Below are 14,864 nucleotides of genomic sequence, written 5' to 3'. Positions count from 1 at the left end.
AGGATCCTGTATGCGCACAGACCGCAGATGCTCAGCAAAGCGATCACCCAGTCTGCGTTTGGTCTCTCCGATATAGAGGAGACCACATTGGGAGCAGCGAATGCAAGAGGCCAAATTGGAAGAGATGCAAGTGAAACGCTGCTTAACCTGGAATGAGTGTTTTGGGTCTGGGATGTTAAGCATGGAAGAGGTAAAGGGGCAGGTTCTCCACTTTGCTCCCCCATCTAAATCTGTCAGAGTTTACCCTCTGATGTCAGTTTCTCTGCTGTTTGGCCTTTCACATCTTTTGTTCTTCTGGGGACTGTCATTAGCACTCTTTTTCCCCTTGGTTTCTGTGTCCATTAGCACCCCCTTTCCCTGGGTTTCTGCGGCTATGACTCATCTTTCATTCTCACTCCACAGTATAAATATTTCCCACTTTGTCTGTTAGCTTTGACAAAGAGTCATTGGACTCAAAACGTTAGCTCTTTTCTCTCCCTACAGATGCTGCCAGACCTGCTGAGATTTTCCAGCATTTTCTTTTTGGTTTCAGATTCCAGCATCCACAGTAATTTGCTTTTACCCGTGTTCACTTACTTACCCTCACCCCCATGTACCAACACACACTTGCACCATGGTTGTAGGTGAGGGCAAGTGAGAGCCCCAAAACTGGTAATGAGCCAGACAGACATTCTCAAGTTCACTTGCTCATTCATTCTCATCCGACAGGCCTGGGTGGTTTGGAGATTAAAATGCCGAGAAGAGGTTAGGGATTACTTTGAAAGTACCGTTATTATTTTTCCTCCTGCCCTGTCGAGCACCAGCTATCCCCGATCCTGTTGTTGCTTCAACTGCTGTTCTACTAAATCCGATAGTGCTTTAGATGGCCTTGTCCTCCCGTCCTCTTTCCAACAACATCCCCACCCACCCAAAAGCAGGCTTTGTACCCCTCCTCACCAGTTTCTCTTCCTCCTCTGCAGACTACACATTCACTGCAGGTGTTCAGGTTGAATAAATCCACTCGCCTTCACACTATTCGCTGCTCCTCCCTTTGCAGACTGCTTATCTCCTGCAGATAGGCGCAGTAGTGATAGAAGCAGCTTGTAATCAGAGGTACAGCTCCTTGCAGAATCTTTCACTTGCGCCTACCTGTATTTTGAACACTGACTTCGTGGGCTGGACAGAGAGGCATGGACGGCCGTATGTTGGACAACCCTGGTTTATGTTGTACAATGAAGATTTTGATTATTTAATCATGTTTCTGTGTAGCTCAATGTTGAAAACATTCACACATTAAAAGTTTGCAAGTATTCCTGTTTTGTGTGCCATGCCATGATGCTCTTAGTGACTGATGCTTTGATTAAAGTTTTAAAAATGTAGTAATTTACCATTAACTTTGTTAACTAAAAGCAGATTAAACAGACTGATGCCTCCTGCCTTCTACAGTGTTTTTGGGCATCAAGTTGGATTCATAATGACATGGATTCAGGTCTGCTGACTTCTGTTAAAATGTTCTTAATAGGCACACAGGACTTGCTAAACTCCATTTTGTTAACATTTTAACAGATGGCACAAAAATAGTGCATTGTTGAGTATAATGGCAATGGACCTCATCAATTTGTCGACAGGAGATCCAGACAAGAGTGATGCAGTTACACTCAACTTACTCATTCCAGGGTCCCCGTCAGGACCCGTCACCTTCCGAATGTTCACTTTCAGGAAGGCCGATCTGACTTCGGAAGCTGTGACGGTGGGTATGGTGTGACCGGGGCTGCTGGGGCAGTCGACAGTGGTTTGATGGTTTCCTGCTCGAACCGAGCATAGAATGCATTGAGCTCATTGGAGAGGGGTGCGCTGCTGCCGGAGATACTGCTCGGCTTCACTTTGTAGCCGTTATGTTGTTTGGGCCTTGCCATAACCGCCGAGAGTCTGGAATGCTGGTCTGTGACTCTAGCTTGGTCTGATATTGTCTCTTGGCATCCCGGATGACTTTGTGGAGGTTGAACATAGAACATACAGTGCAGAAGGAGGTCATTCGGCCCATCGAGTCTGCACCGACCCACTTAAGCCCTGGATTTCTTGTATAGGTCAGGATTGCCTGACTTGAACGCCTCAGACCTGGCCTTCAATAGGGAGTCAATCTCCCGATTAAGCCATGGTTTCCGGTTGGGGAACGTACGTACTACTTTCTTTGGCACGCAGTTGTCCACACACTTGCTGATGAGGTCTGTGGCATACTCGTTCAGGTTGGTCGCCGAGTTCTTAAATATGGACCAGTCCACTCTTCTGTTTCCTCGGACCAGCACTGCATGACCTTCTTAACTGGATTCTCCCGTTTGTATGCCGGGAGAAGGAGCACCGTTGTATGGTCTGATTTTCCAAAGTGCGGTCGGGAGATGGAACGGTAGGCGCCCCTGATTTTTGTGTAGCAGTGGCCGAGAGTGTTGTCGCTGCTGGTGGGACAGGAGATGTGTTGGTGGAATTTTGGCAGTACACTCTTGAAGTCCTTGCCCACGATGAACAAGGCCTCCGGGTGTTCTGTTTCGTTGTTGTTTATAACTGTGCACAGTTCGTCCAGCGCCACGTCCGCCTGGGGTGGGATGTAGACTGCTGTGATAATGGCTGAAGTGAATCATAGAATTTACAATGCAGAAGAAGGCCATTTGGCCCATCGAGTCTGCACCGGCTCTTGGAAAGAGCACCCTACCCAAGGTCAACACTTCCACCCTATCCCCATAACCCAGTAACCCCACCCAACACTAAGGGCAATTTATCATGGCCAATCCACCTAACCTGCACATCTTTGGACTGTGGGAGGAAACCGGAGCACCTGGAGGAAACCCACGCACACACGAGGAGAATCCCGTGGAAGGTAGTATGGGTGGCACTTCACGGTCAGATATTCCAGGTCCGGGGAGCAGTAGGTAGCCAGGGTTGCCGCATTTGCGCACCAGGAGGAGTTGATAAAGAGTTAACCCCTCCGCCCTTTGCTTTGTCTGATGACGCGGTGTGGTCCGTCTGGTGAATTGAGAAGCCTTCAGGCAGTATGGCACAATCCGGTGAGGCAGGGGTGAGCCATGTCTCTGAAACAGAGCACACAGTAGTCTCTTACTTCCCTTTGAGAGGTAAGCCTAGCATTGAGTTCGTCCAGCTTGTTTTTGATCGCTTGGATGTTTGCCAGGAGTATGCTGGGAAGAGGAGTCTTGAAACCGTGTTGCTTTAGACAGGGTTAATTTATCATGGCCAATCCACCTAACCTGTACATCTTTGGACTGTGGGAGGAAACCGGAGCATCCAGAGGAAACCCATGCAGACACAGGGAGAAAGTGCAAACTCCACACAGTCACCCAAGGTCGGAATCCAACCTGGGTCCCTGACGCCGTGGGGCTGCAGTGCTAACCATTGTGCCACCGTGCCGCCTCAAAGAATTTTTAAAAAGCACAGGGTGTGTAGTGAAGTCTGGTAATAATGCTGTTTAATTTTGTGTTGTGTCCAGTTGCCGAATTTGGGGATTGTCTGTTCTCCTGAAGTACACTGCTTGAGTCTGTCATTTCTCATAACCATTGCTCTTTATTTAAAACAAGTATTTACACATTTGGAGTTGTACATTAGGTTGGAGCTTCTCCTCTTTCCATATCGCTTACTTTTCAGTCATGTGATCTGACATTAGTATTATGTCAGCATCATATATGCTTCTGGTGTTAGCCCTTTACTCTACATCTCCCTCCAAATCTTTACCCCTTCATATTTGTAGCCTCTTGCATCTCCCCCTCAAAAAGCCTCAAACCTCACGGTGAGTTTCTGAGGTGCCTTAACCATCTTCCTGATCTCCTTTTGAGGTTGAGGGTATTCCATACGCTCGTTTCTGTGTCAGTCTCAGCGTTGTCCTGCTGGGTGGTTGAAGAGGCTGTAGTAGGTCTCCTTCATCAGGATCTGAATAGTAAGGTTGTTTCTGTTGGCTTTCTTTCCAAGAATATTAAGGCACTGTGGTTTCTCCTTGTGATGTGCTGGTCAGTCTCATTGTTGTAAAATTTTGGTTGTGGAACTTTTTCAATGTTTGTACCTTTCTTCTGTTGGTCTTTGATCCATGCTCTCTCTCCCTGGGGTGGGATTCTCAGAAATGGAGGCAGAGTGTCCGCACCGTCGTGAACGCCGTTGCGTTTCACGTCGGCGCGAAACGGGTGCAGGCACTACCGGTTCTGGATTCCAAAGAGTGCCAGCACGGCGCTGGAGCAGTTCACGCCGCTCCAGCCTCCCTTCCCGGCGCCAACTGGGCACCGCGCCAATCAGCACATGCGCAGTGGCGCCACGCCAACCCGTGCATGCGCGGGGGATATCCTCAACGCGCGGGGGACTTTCTCAATGCGCCGGCCCCGACATGGTGCGGGGTTTCAGGGACTTGCCGCATAACAAAATAGGGCTGGGGCTGGAGAGGGTGGGCCCTGATCACAGGCCAGACCCCATCGAAGGCCCCCCCCCCCCCCCCCCCCCCCCCCCCCCCCCCCCCCAAGCCACAGGCCACCCCCGACCTTGTGCGCAGAGTTCCTGCCGGGTGCGTGCAGGTGTGGATGGTGCCGGCGGGACTCTGCCGTTTCCATGCAGCCGCTCGGCCCATCAAGGCCGGAGAATTGGTGGCCCGGCCGCGGACAGTGGCCCGTGAACGGCGCCGCGCCAAATGCGCCGGCGTAAATGGCGCCAATTCTCCGCTCCTCGGAGAATTGCGTGCCGGCGTTGGGGCGGCGTGGTGCGGTTGCGGCGATTCTCCGGCCCGGCGTGGGGCTCAGAGAATCCCACCCCTGGGCTTCAGTACTGGTATTTCACATGCTCAATGCCCGTGATTCAAGTCTGGTTACTTCGCTGTTATTCCACACGCTATTTTACTCTCGTGGTGGTTCATGGTGACATTGGGTTGTGTTTTGCATCTGGAGATGGAAACTGTTGTCAATCTCCTACCCATTTGTAACTCCAATGGAAGCCTTTTTGTAGTGGTGAGGTTGATAACTCAGAAGAGCTAGATTAAGTTTTGTTTTTCTTCAAAAATCTTTGATGGTTTGTTCCCCTCTCTCAGCATCTCCATTCACTTGAGGATAGCGAGGTGAACTGGGTACATGAACAAAGCCATATTCGTTTGCTAAATTGTGGAGAAGCTCCTTCGCAAATTGTGGCCCATTGGCAGACACTACAATGTCCATGATGCCTTTGTTTGCATAAATCCTCTTGAGGGTGTGGATGACTGCTGCTGCTTAGGTACTATGCAGTCCGTTTACTTCAACCTATTGTGTGTCATAATCTGTGGCAATAAGGACAGTTTTCCCCTTAACACAATCCCATTCCCATGCTCTCCCATGGCCTTGATGGAAAAGTAGAACATAATAGTGGTGGTTCTTGTTCCTGACTGTTTACGGTACATGTAAGATGGTTGAAATTAATTTTTGGACACCAGAGCAATGACATTTTGCTTTCCTCGATACTACACTTGATCTTAGCCAAAAGGCCTAGAAGCAATTTGCTTTCCTCGATGACCTTGAAAGATGTCAAGTTGAAGTGTTTTCGGTATGGCTATTCACTCATTGAAGACTAGCAAGTTGCCATTGACTGTGAGATACTTGCTCTGTTCAAAGTATTGCTGTGCAATTGGATTAGTGGGCATGTAGTCTGGCAATTCTTGAATTTGAATACAACCTTTAGCCCATTGCTGGGCCTGATATATTTCCTGCAACTTTTTTTGCAGTAGCTGGTAAGTGCTGAATGATTAAGGATGTATATGTATACGCAATGAAGTGTAAATCCTCTTGTTTGTCCAATGTGTCTGCTGTTGTTTGATACTCCCTTTGCACATACTCTGTGATGAAGTATATTTAATCAATCTTGATTTGAATTGCGGAATCTGGGTGGCATCTTTGCAATTTCGTTCTTGGAAGGGTGACGAGTGGCTTATGACCTGTTTCGATTTTGAAACACTATCCCATAACAGTCTGAAAATGTTTCCATATGCCCATGTTGCTGCCAGTGCTTTTTCTGTCGTGGTGTATTATTCTGCATCTGTTAGTGGCTCAGAAGTATAGTAGGCAGGTCTATGCACGCTGTCTCTTTGCACTTGAAATAATGCAGACCTGTAGATCATGTATCTGCTGCTACTATCATGATCTCATTCAGTGGTGGATCAAACTCGATGGGCTGAGATGCTGACTTCTGCTCTTCTGTTATGTGGTCTACTATGGTCGCTAATTCTGGATTGTAATGTGCCAAGATTTTGGAAGAAATTAAACGTTGTTTAACCCTTGTCGTAAACATTTTGCTGGTCCACTTTCCAGCACGACTGACCATGTCTCAACAGCTATCTCAAGGGCTTGTTGACCTCTGCTGAAATTGGTTGACCACCTTGTGGAATGTTTGAAGCCCAGTTATGTTCCTGCATTGTGGGAAATTCTCTGATTTCTTTTGTTTTTTAGTGGATCAACTATGATTCCAGTGTTTGTAATATGTGACCGAGAGACCTGATTATGGGTTTGGTGAACCATGAGACATGGTTCCCTGGAAAATTTCTGCAGCAGATGCTGTGCCTAAGAGCAACCAATTGACAAAGCTGCCACTGAATGCTGGTTTAAATATGGTCAGAAATCTGCATCCTTTGTTCAGAGGCAACTGCCAAAATGCTCTGCTCACATCCCCTTTGGTAAATAAAGTATTCTCGGCATGTTTGGCAAGGCTCTCATCAATTGAGACCATTGGGTGGATCTCACTGTCCAAGGATATGTTTAGTTAAATCCATGCAAATTCTTATAGTGCCATTTAACTTTGATACTGTAACCATTCCTCTCTGCAATTTTGTTGGCATAATGATTAGTGAAATAACCCCTTGCTGATATCTTTTCAATTTCTGCTTTGACTTTGTCCAAGAGTGGGTGAGGGACTTTCATAGTGGTAAAGAAGCAAATTGGTTTAACATCAGCTTGTTGGGTGATATGGCACTTGGTTTTCCCTCGACTGTAAACAGTTTTGAAAATTCATTTTGAAATGTACTGCTGTTGCTCTCATCAGCAACTTTAAAAAAAAAAAAAAAATCACAAGCAAATATTAAAGTTTATATTTAAAAAAAACTCCTCATCAGCAATGTCATCCACTTTACAGATGAATTTCAGTTTCAGGCATGCTTTTCTGCTCAGTAGAGAGCACGCTTGATTTTGAATGACAGGAAGTTTGAAGATTTCTCGGTCTTTATATTTAAGTTTTGGAGTTGGTCTTTCACTTTTAAGTCCTGTCGGGACTTTGTACTTTGATAGATTACATTGCAACCCTTGTCTGTTTGACCATTTGACTTCATCTGATAAAATAGAAACTCCTGCTTCTGTGTTTTAAAATCTTGTGGGGTGCCCATCCACTTAGAGTTTAATAGTTTTTAGTATTGTTTACCGATTATCGCTGACAAACTTGATGGTCTTACTCTATCTTACCCGCGAAACAAATACTCAATTCTATTTCCTGAGTTCTGTTTGCCTCACAATCTGCACTGCTTTTACCAGCGTTACATTCTCTTATTTGTAAGAGAGCTGATAATGTTTAATCTAGGACCGCGACTATGATCCTGCCATGAATCAGCTCATCCTTTTAAGAACAAAGAACAAAGAAAAGTACAGCACAGGAACAGTACTAAACTACAATCTTCTACACTTCCTGGGTCCGTATCCCTCTATTCCCATCCTATTCATGTATTTGTCAAGATGCCCCTTAAATGTCACTATCGTCCCTGCTTCCACCACCACCACCTCCGGCAGCGAGTTCCAGGCACCCCCACTACCCTCTGTGTAAAAAAAACTTGCCTCGTACATCTACTCTAAACCTTGCCCCTCGCACCTTAAAACCTATGCCCCCGAGTAATTGACCCCTCTATCCTGGGGAAAAGCCTCTGACTATCCACTCTGTCTATGCCCCTCATAATTTTGTAGACCTCTATCAGGTCGCCCCTCAACCTCCGTCTTTCCAGTGAGAACAAACTGAGTTTATTTAACCGCTCCTCATAGCTAATGCCCTCCATACCAGGCAACATCCTGGTAACTCTCTTCTGCGCCCTCTCTAAAGCCTCCACATCCTTCTGGTAGTGTGGCGACCAGAATTGAACACTATACTCCAAGTGTGGCCTAACTAAGGTTCTATACAGCTGCAACATGACTTGCCAAATCTTATACTCAATGCCCCGGCCAATGAAGGCAAGCATGCCGTATTCCTTCTTGACTACCTTCTCCACCTGTGTTGCCCCTTTCAGTGACCTGTGGACCTGTACACCTGGATCTCCCTGACTTTCAATACTCTTGAGGGTTCTGCTGTATATTCCACTGTATATTCCCTACCTGCATTAGACCTTCCAAAATGCATAACCTCACATTTGTCCGGATTAAACTCCATCTGCCATCTCTCTGCCCAAGTCTCCAAACGATGTAAATCCTGCTGTATCCTCTGACCGTCCTCATCGCTATCCGCAATTCCACCAACCTTTGGGTCGTCTGCAAACTTACTAATCAGACCAGTTACATTTTCCTCCAAATCATTTATATATACTACGAACAGCAAAGATCCCAGCACTGATCCCTGCGGAACACCATTAGTCACAGCCCTCCAATTAGAAAAGCGCCCTTCCATTGCCACTCTCTGCCTTCAATGACCTAGCCAGTTCTGTATCCACCTTGCCAGCTCACCCCTGATCCCGTGTGACATCACCTTTTGTACCAGTCTACCATGAGGGACCTTGTCAGAGGCCTTACTGAAGTCCATATAGACAACATCCACTGCCCTACCTGCATCAATCATCTTAGTGACCTCGAAAAACTCTATCAAGTTAGTGAGACATCCCCTTCACAAAACCATGCTGCCTCTCACTAATACGTCCATTTGCTTCCAAATGGGAACAGATCCTGTCTCGAAGAATTCTCTCCAGTAATTTCCCTACCACTGACGTAAGGCTTACCGGCCTGTAGTTCCCTGGATTATCCTTGCTACCCTTCTTAAACTAAGAAACAACATTGGCTATTCTCCAGTTCTCCGGGACATCACCTGAAGACAGTGAGGATCCAAAGATTTCTGTCAAGGCCTCAGCAATTTCCTCTCTAGCCTCCTTCAGTATTCTGGGGTAGATCCCATCAGGTCCTGGGGACATTTCTACCTTAATATTTTTCAAGACGCCCAGCACCTTGTCTTTTTGGATCTCAATGTGACCCAGGGTATCTACACACCCTTCTCCAGACTCAACATCCACCAATTCCTTCTCTTTGGTGAATACTGATGCAAAGTATTCATTTAGTACCTCGCCCATTTCCTCTGGCCCCACATCTTGCCTATCCTTCAGTGGGCCAACCCTTTCGCTGGCTACCCTCTTGCTTTTTATGTACGTGTAAAAAGCCTTGGGATTTTCCTTAACTCTATTTACCAATGACTTTTCGTGACCCCTTCTAGCCCTCCTGACCCCTTGCTTAAGTTCCTTCCTACTTTCCTTATATTCCACACAGGCTTCGTCTGTTCCCAGCCTTCTAGCCCTGAAAAATGCCTCCTTTTTCTTTTTGACGAGGCCTACAATATCTCTCGTTATCCAAGGTTACCGAAATTTGCCGCATTTATCCTTCTTCCACATAGGAACATGTCGGTCCTGAATTCCTTTCAACTGACACTTGAAAGCCTCCCACATGTCAGATGTTGATTTATCCTCAAACACCTGCCCCCAATCTAGGTTCTTCAGTTCCCGTCTAATATTGTTATAATTAGCCTTCCCCCAATTTAGCACATTCATCCTAGGACCACTCTTATCTTTGTCCACCAGCACTTTAAAACTTACTGAATTGTGGTCACTGTTCCCGAAATGCTCCCCTACTGGAACTTCTACCACCTGGCTGGGCTCATTCCCCAATACCAGGTCGAGTACAGCCCTTTCCCTAGTTGGACTATCTACATATTGTTTTAAGAAGCCCTCCTGGATGCTCCTTACAAACTCTGCCCCATCTAAGCCCCTGGCACTAAGTGAGTCCCAGTCAATGTTGGGGAAGTTGAAGTCTCCCATCACAACAACCCTGTTGTTTTTACTCTTTTCCAAAATCTGTCTACCTATCTGCTCCTTTATCCTCCGCTGGCTGTTGGGAGGCCTGTGGTAAACCTCCAACATTGTGACTGCACCCTTCTTATTCCTGATCTCTACCCATATAGCCTCTCTGCCCTCTGAGGTGTCCTCCCGTAATACAGCTGTGATATTCTCCCTAACCAGTAGTGCAACTCCGCCACCCCTTTTACATCCCCCTCTATCCCGCCTGAAACATCTAAATCCTGGAACGCTTTGCTGCCAATCTTGTCCTTCCCTCAACCAGGTCTCGGTAATGGCAACAACATCATAGTTCCAAGTACTAATCCAAGCTCTAAGTTCATCTGCCTTACCCGTAATACTTCTTGCATTAAAACATATGCACTTCAGGCCACCAGACCTGCTGTGTTCAGCAACGTCTCCCTGTCAGCTCTGCCTCAGAGCCATACTGGCCCTATTCCCTAGTTCTCCCTCAATGCTTTCATCTTCTGACCTATTGCTCCGGTGCCCACCCCCCTGCCACACTAGTTTAAACCCTCCCGTGTGACACTAGCAAACTTCGCTTGTGGTTAAGGTTCCATAGTCACAGTCTCTTGCCAGCCAATAGAGATTGTTGACCAATGAATCCATGCTTTCACCTGGTCTTGTCTTGTGTTAAATGTAGCCGTCTATAAAATTCTTAAAATTTTTTTTTTAAAGAGTACCCAATTATTTTTTTCCCAATTAAGGGGCAATTTAGCATTGCCAAAGAACCTAACCTGCACATCTTTGGGTTGTGGGGACGAAACCCGCGCAGACACGAGGAGAATGTGCAAACTCCACATGGACAGTGACCTAGGGCCGAGCCCTCCATTAAATTCTGATAGATGCTGGAATAAGGGTTGAAAGCTTGCAGGATTTCTTAATAAGTTTGAGTTCCATCAACGCTCTGCCTTACTGCCATGGCCATGATGTGGAGATGTCGGCGTTGGTCTTGGATAAGCACAGTAAGAGGTCTTACAACACCTGAGGAAGGAGCAGTGTTCCAAAAGCTAGTGATTGGACTTTAACCTGGTGTTGTAAGACATCTTGCTGCCATGGCATCAGCGATAGAGCCTACTGCATAAAGTAGTGTACTGACCTGATATCTTCTGTTAAATATTGGTTGAGTCTTTTACTTGCTATGACCACCCTTCATTGTGTGGTTGGGGCCTAGACCAGAGTTTTGGGGAATTTCTATTCTCCCAAAATAAGCTGCTTGAGTTTTTGAGTTTGTCAAAACTATTATTCTTTATTTACGGTAAGTATTTGGACCTTCTACATGAGGTTGGAGCTTCATCTTCCAGATCTCTCGTACTTCTCAATCATGTGATATGACTTTATTATTACATCAGCATCATGTACGTTTCTGATGTTAACTTTCACTCTATATATAGGCTCTTTATTGCTTTTGGCTCTTGGTTCGAATACACCCAGACTGCCTGCTGAATTTGAGTCTGCAAAATGAGAAATAGATGTATGCGTTGCAGGTGGTCCTTTGAGGTTGAAGAACAGTGCAGTGCAGGGATACTTTCCTCCATTTTTAACAGGGAATGCTTAAGTGGAAACATGTTTAATTTTCCAATTCTAGATGTCACTTAATTTGACGAGCACAGAAATACTTCTGTCACCATCATTTGTCTGTGTGATAAAACTGTGCTCTGCCTACATGGAGTGTCCTGCTTGTGCTTTTCTGACACCGACAACTGGGAAATAAGTAATTTGATAATTGAACCGACAATATTAAAAAAAAAAGGTTTCTGTACTGCACGTCTTGCTTTTCATTCTGGTGGCAGTTATAAACTACTTGCGCTTGTATCATGAAGTTTATGTCATGACCTGAACTTCCTTAATGAGATTACTGCCTTGTAATCACTTTTGGATATCTATTGTTTTGGACATGTTTATATAATGTTGGACAATCCTGAAATAACAAATAAAACACGCAATGATGCCATGAACGAATAAATGGGCGAAAAAACTGCTGGTTTGGCACGTTGAGAGAGAAGAAAAAAAATAATTCATACGCTAAGTTCTTTAGATTTGGACTCTTGGTCTGCGATGAACTAATTAACGTCACTAACAGCAGTACCAGGGACCTGCAGTACAGCTCAGTAACCCTCTTCAGAAAGAGAAATTGATATTTCATATTACCAGCCAGTTTTCTGTGGATGCTGAGTGGGGACGCGATCAGGCTTTGGGTATGATGCTCGCCACAGTCAAAGATGGCGATTATACTCTGTATTTCAGCTTGTACCTGAAGGATGACCACCATGTGGGTGAGTTACAGATGGATGACTTGTTCATAAAACTGTATATCAACAAGGAGCCAGTTCTTCGAGAGATTACCACCTTAACAATTGGTATTTATGGTGAACCTTTCCCATAATAGAATATCCCAAGGAGAGTTCTAAAACAAAATAATGACAATGAGTCACACAGTGGTCATGTTGGGGAAGATGACAAAAGGCTTGGTCAAAGAGGTGACAAAAAGTTGGTCAAAAAGGTAGGTTTTAAGAAGCCTACTAAAAGAGAAGAGGTAGAGAGATTTATTGAGGGGAATTCCAGAGCAGAGCCCCTTCCGTTTTTTCGTGCTTAGACAGCTATCTGACACCCCCAAACCTTTCATTGCAATTAATGATGTTATAATAATGTATTTTATTCTGTTAATATTATGATTTCATTTTTTATTTGTCTTTTTCCTTAAATTTCTTTATATATTTGGACTGGAAACAAAATGATTAATTTGCAGAGGTGAATAGTGCCAATGTTTCCTTTTCAATGAACAAGTGCTCTTGGAAATGTTTTCCTGCCAAAGGCAGAACACACTTTCTGCCCTCCATTTGTTAATCAATTGAATAAATGGAAACATCATCTTCTTCTGGAATATGGTTTCAGGAGTGCCAGTCACCCGTTGACACCTTACCCAAGTGGCCATTTTTTACATGAACCTGTATGGTGAGGGTTGAGAGACTGCACTGGCATGGCAGACTAGCTTGGTCCTGCCCTCGCTCAATGTTTACATGGTTGTAGCAGAGGTTTCAAGTTAATTATTTTTCTATTGTGTTGATGGTCCTTATGATATTTGTTATACCCCGATTGCAATCTGACTCCCTTAAAATGAACGCTAGTAGGCATTGGGATTTATAAGTGGAACACAGTAAAGGTAAAATTGCTGGCATTAAAATAGGGATTGAATTACATTGTGTGCTCTGGCCCAAGTTTTCTCCATTGTTCTAACTCCGATTCATCTGAAGAATGCACTTAGTTTTGTCTTTCCACGTGCACTTCCATGGGAGATCGATTGGTAAATTATCGAAGATCTTTAGTCTATAAAACATATTTCCTGTTGTCGGGTTTTTTGCCACGCTGCTGTCCGGTTTTTCCATTACGATTTCCTTATCTGGCATTTTATAATGGAAATTGTTTGTATAAGCTTGGCATATTGTAATTACACCCTCTTGCCAGTGGTGTTGATGTATATTATTTTGTGTCCCAGCTCCTTAATAATCTTATGTCTGAGCACCCTGGTCCAATTATTGCCCATCCTGGAAGCTTACATCTGAAGACCGCACTTGCTCTTGAGTTTCTAAATGCAGTGGGATGGAAGATCAACCATTATATAGATAAGCTTCAGGTTTGATGGAATTAGGGCTTAACTTTTAAGATTGAACGATGGGCAGTGCAATCATTTAACATTTTGTTTTAAAATGTACGTACTTTTAAATCTTGAACTTCAAAATTTGCGGAAATATTGCGAAGTGCCAGGAGGATGGTGCAGAACTTCAAAAAGAAGAAGATAGGTAGATGGACAAATGGCAGACGAAATGTAATGCAGAGAAGTGTGAAATGACTTGGTTTGGTATGATGAACATGGAGAGTCACTATAAAGGCTAAATTCTAAAGTGGGTTGCAGGATCCGAGGGACATAGATATACATATGCATAAATCATTGAAAGTGGCAGGATAAGTTGAGAGAATGGCATCCCGAGCTTTAGAAATAGGGGCACAAAGTACAAAAGCAAGGAATTTATGTGGCACTTGTATGAAACATTGGCTTGGCTTCAACTAGATAATTGCATCCAGCTCTGGGCATCGCACTTTAGGAAGGTATTAGAGAGGGTGCAAAAAAGGTTTATGAAAACCGTTTCAGGATTGAGGAAGTTGGGACTGTTCTTCGTGGAGAAGCAAAGATGAGAGGAGATTTGATGGAGATGTTTAAAATCATGAGGGACCTAGACAGTAGCTGGGGGGAAACTGTTCCCATTGGTGGAAGGATTGAGAAACAGAGAGCATGGGTTTAAGGTAGTCATCAAAACAAGCAATGGCCAAGTGAAAACCTTTTCACATAACGAGTGGTTAGGGTCTGGAAAGCACTGTCTGAGAATGTTGTGGAGGCAGGTTCAATCAGGGCATTCTAAAAGGAATTGGATTATTAATTGAAAGGAAAAATGTGCAGGGCTGTGGGGGAAAAGGAAGGAAGTGGCTCTCTGTGAACTTGAGGGCCAGCACAGACCCAATGAGCTACGTGGCCTCCTCTGCTGAATTTCTCACTATTCCTCTGGATCTCCAAACTATTGTAGTAGTATAATTCTATTTGGGGTGTTAATTCTTTCTTACTTGGCCAAAATTTCATTCTTCAGCCCTGGGTGTATTTTGTTCCAAGCCTGGTCCTGCTCACACCGATGACTATGCATGCACCTGAAGTTTTCCAGTAGCAGTCAATAGATTGTGATCAATAGTGGAAGGCTAGGTAACCAATCACAGAATTCTGAAGTGCAGAGGGCTATTTGGCCCATTGTGTCTG

At 44.9% G+C, this 14,864-nt stretch overlaps 1 long non-coding RNA gene and 1 pseudogene across 1 annotated transcript in view; one reads left to right on the top strand and one right to left on the bottom strand.

Moving 5' to 3' along the window:
- LOC140392632 (uncharacterized) overlaps positions 1-14,864 on the top strand; it is a 147,704-nt gene that overhangs the window by 13,071 nt on the left and 119,769 nt on the right. The window lies entirely within an intron of this gene.
- On the bottom strand, positions 5,393-5,485 carry LOC140393426 (U2 spliceosomal RNA; annotated as a pseudogene).

Source organism: Scyliorhinus torazame, chromosome 16 (assembly GCF_047496885.1).
Source record: "Scyliorhinus torazame isolate Kashiwa2021f chromosome 16, sScyTor2.1, whole genome shotgun sequence".
NCBI classification, from domain to species: Eukaryota; Metazoa; Chordata; class Chondrichthyes; order Carcharhiniformes; family Scyliorhinidae; genus Scyliorhinus; species Scyliorhinus torazame.
The sequence above is the reverse complement of the archived record's forward strand: the minus strand, read 5'-3'. Positions and strand labels throughout refer to the sequence as shown.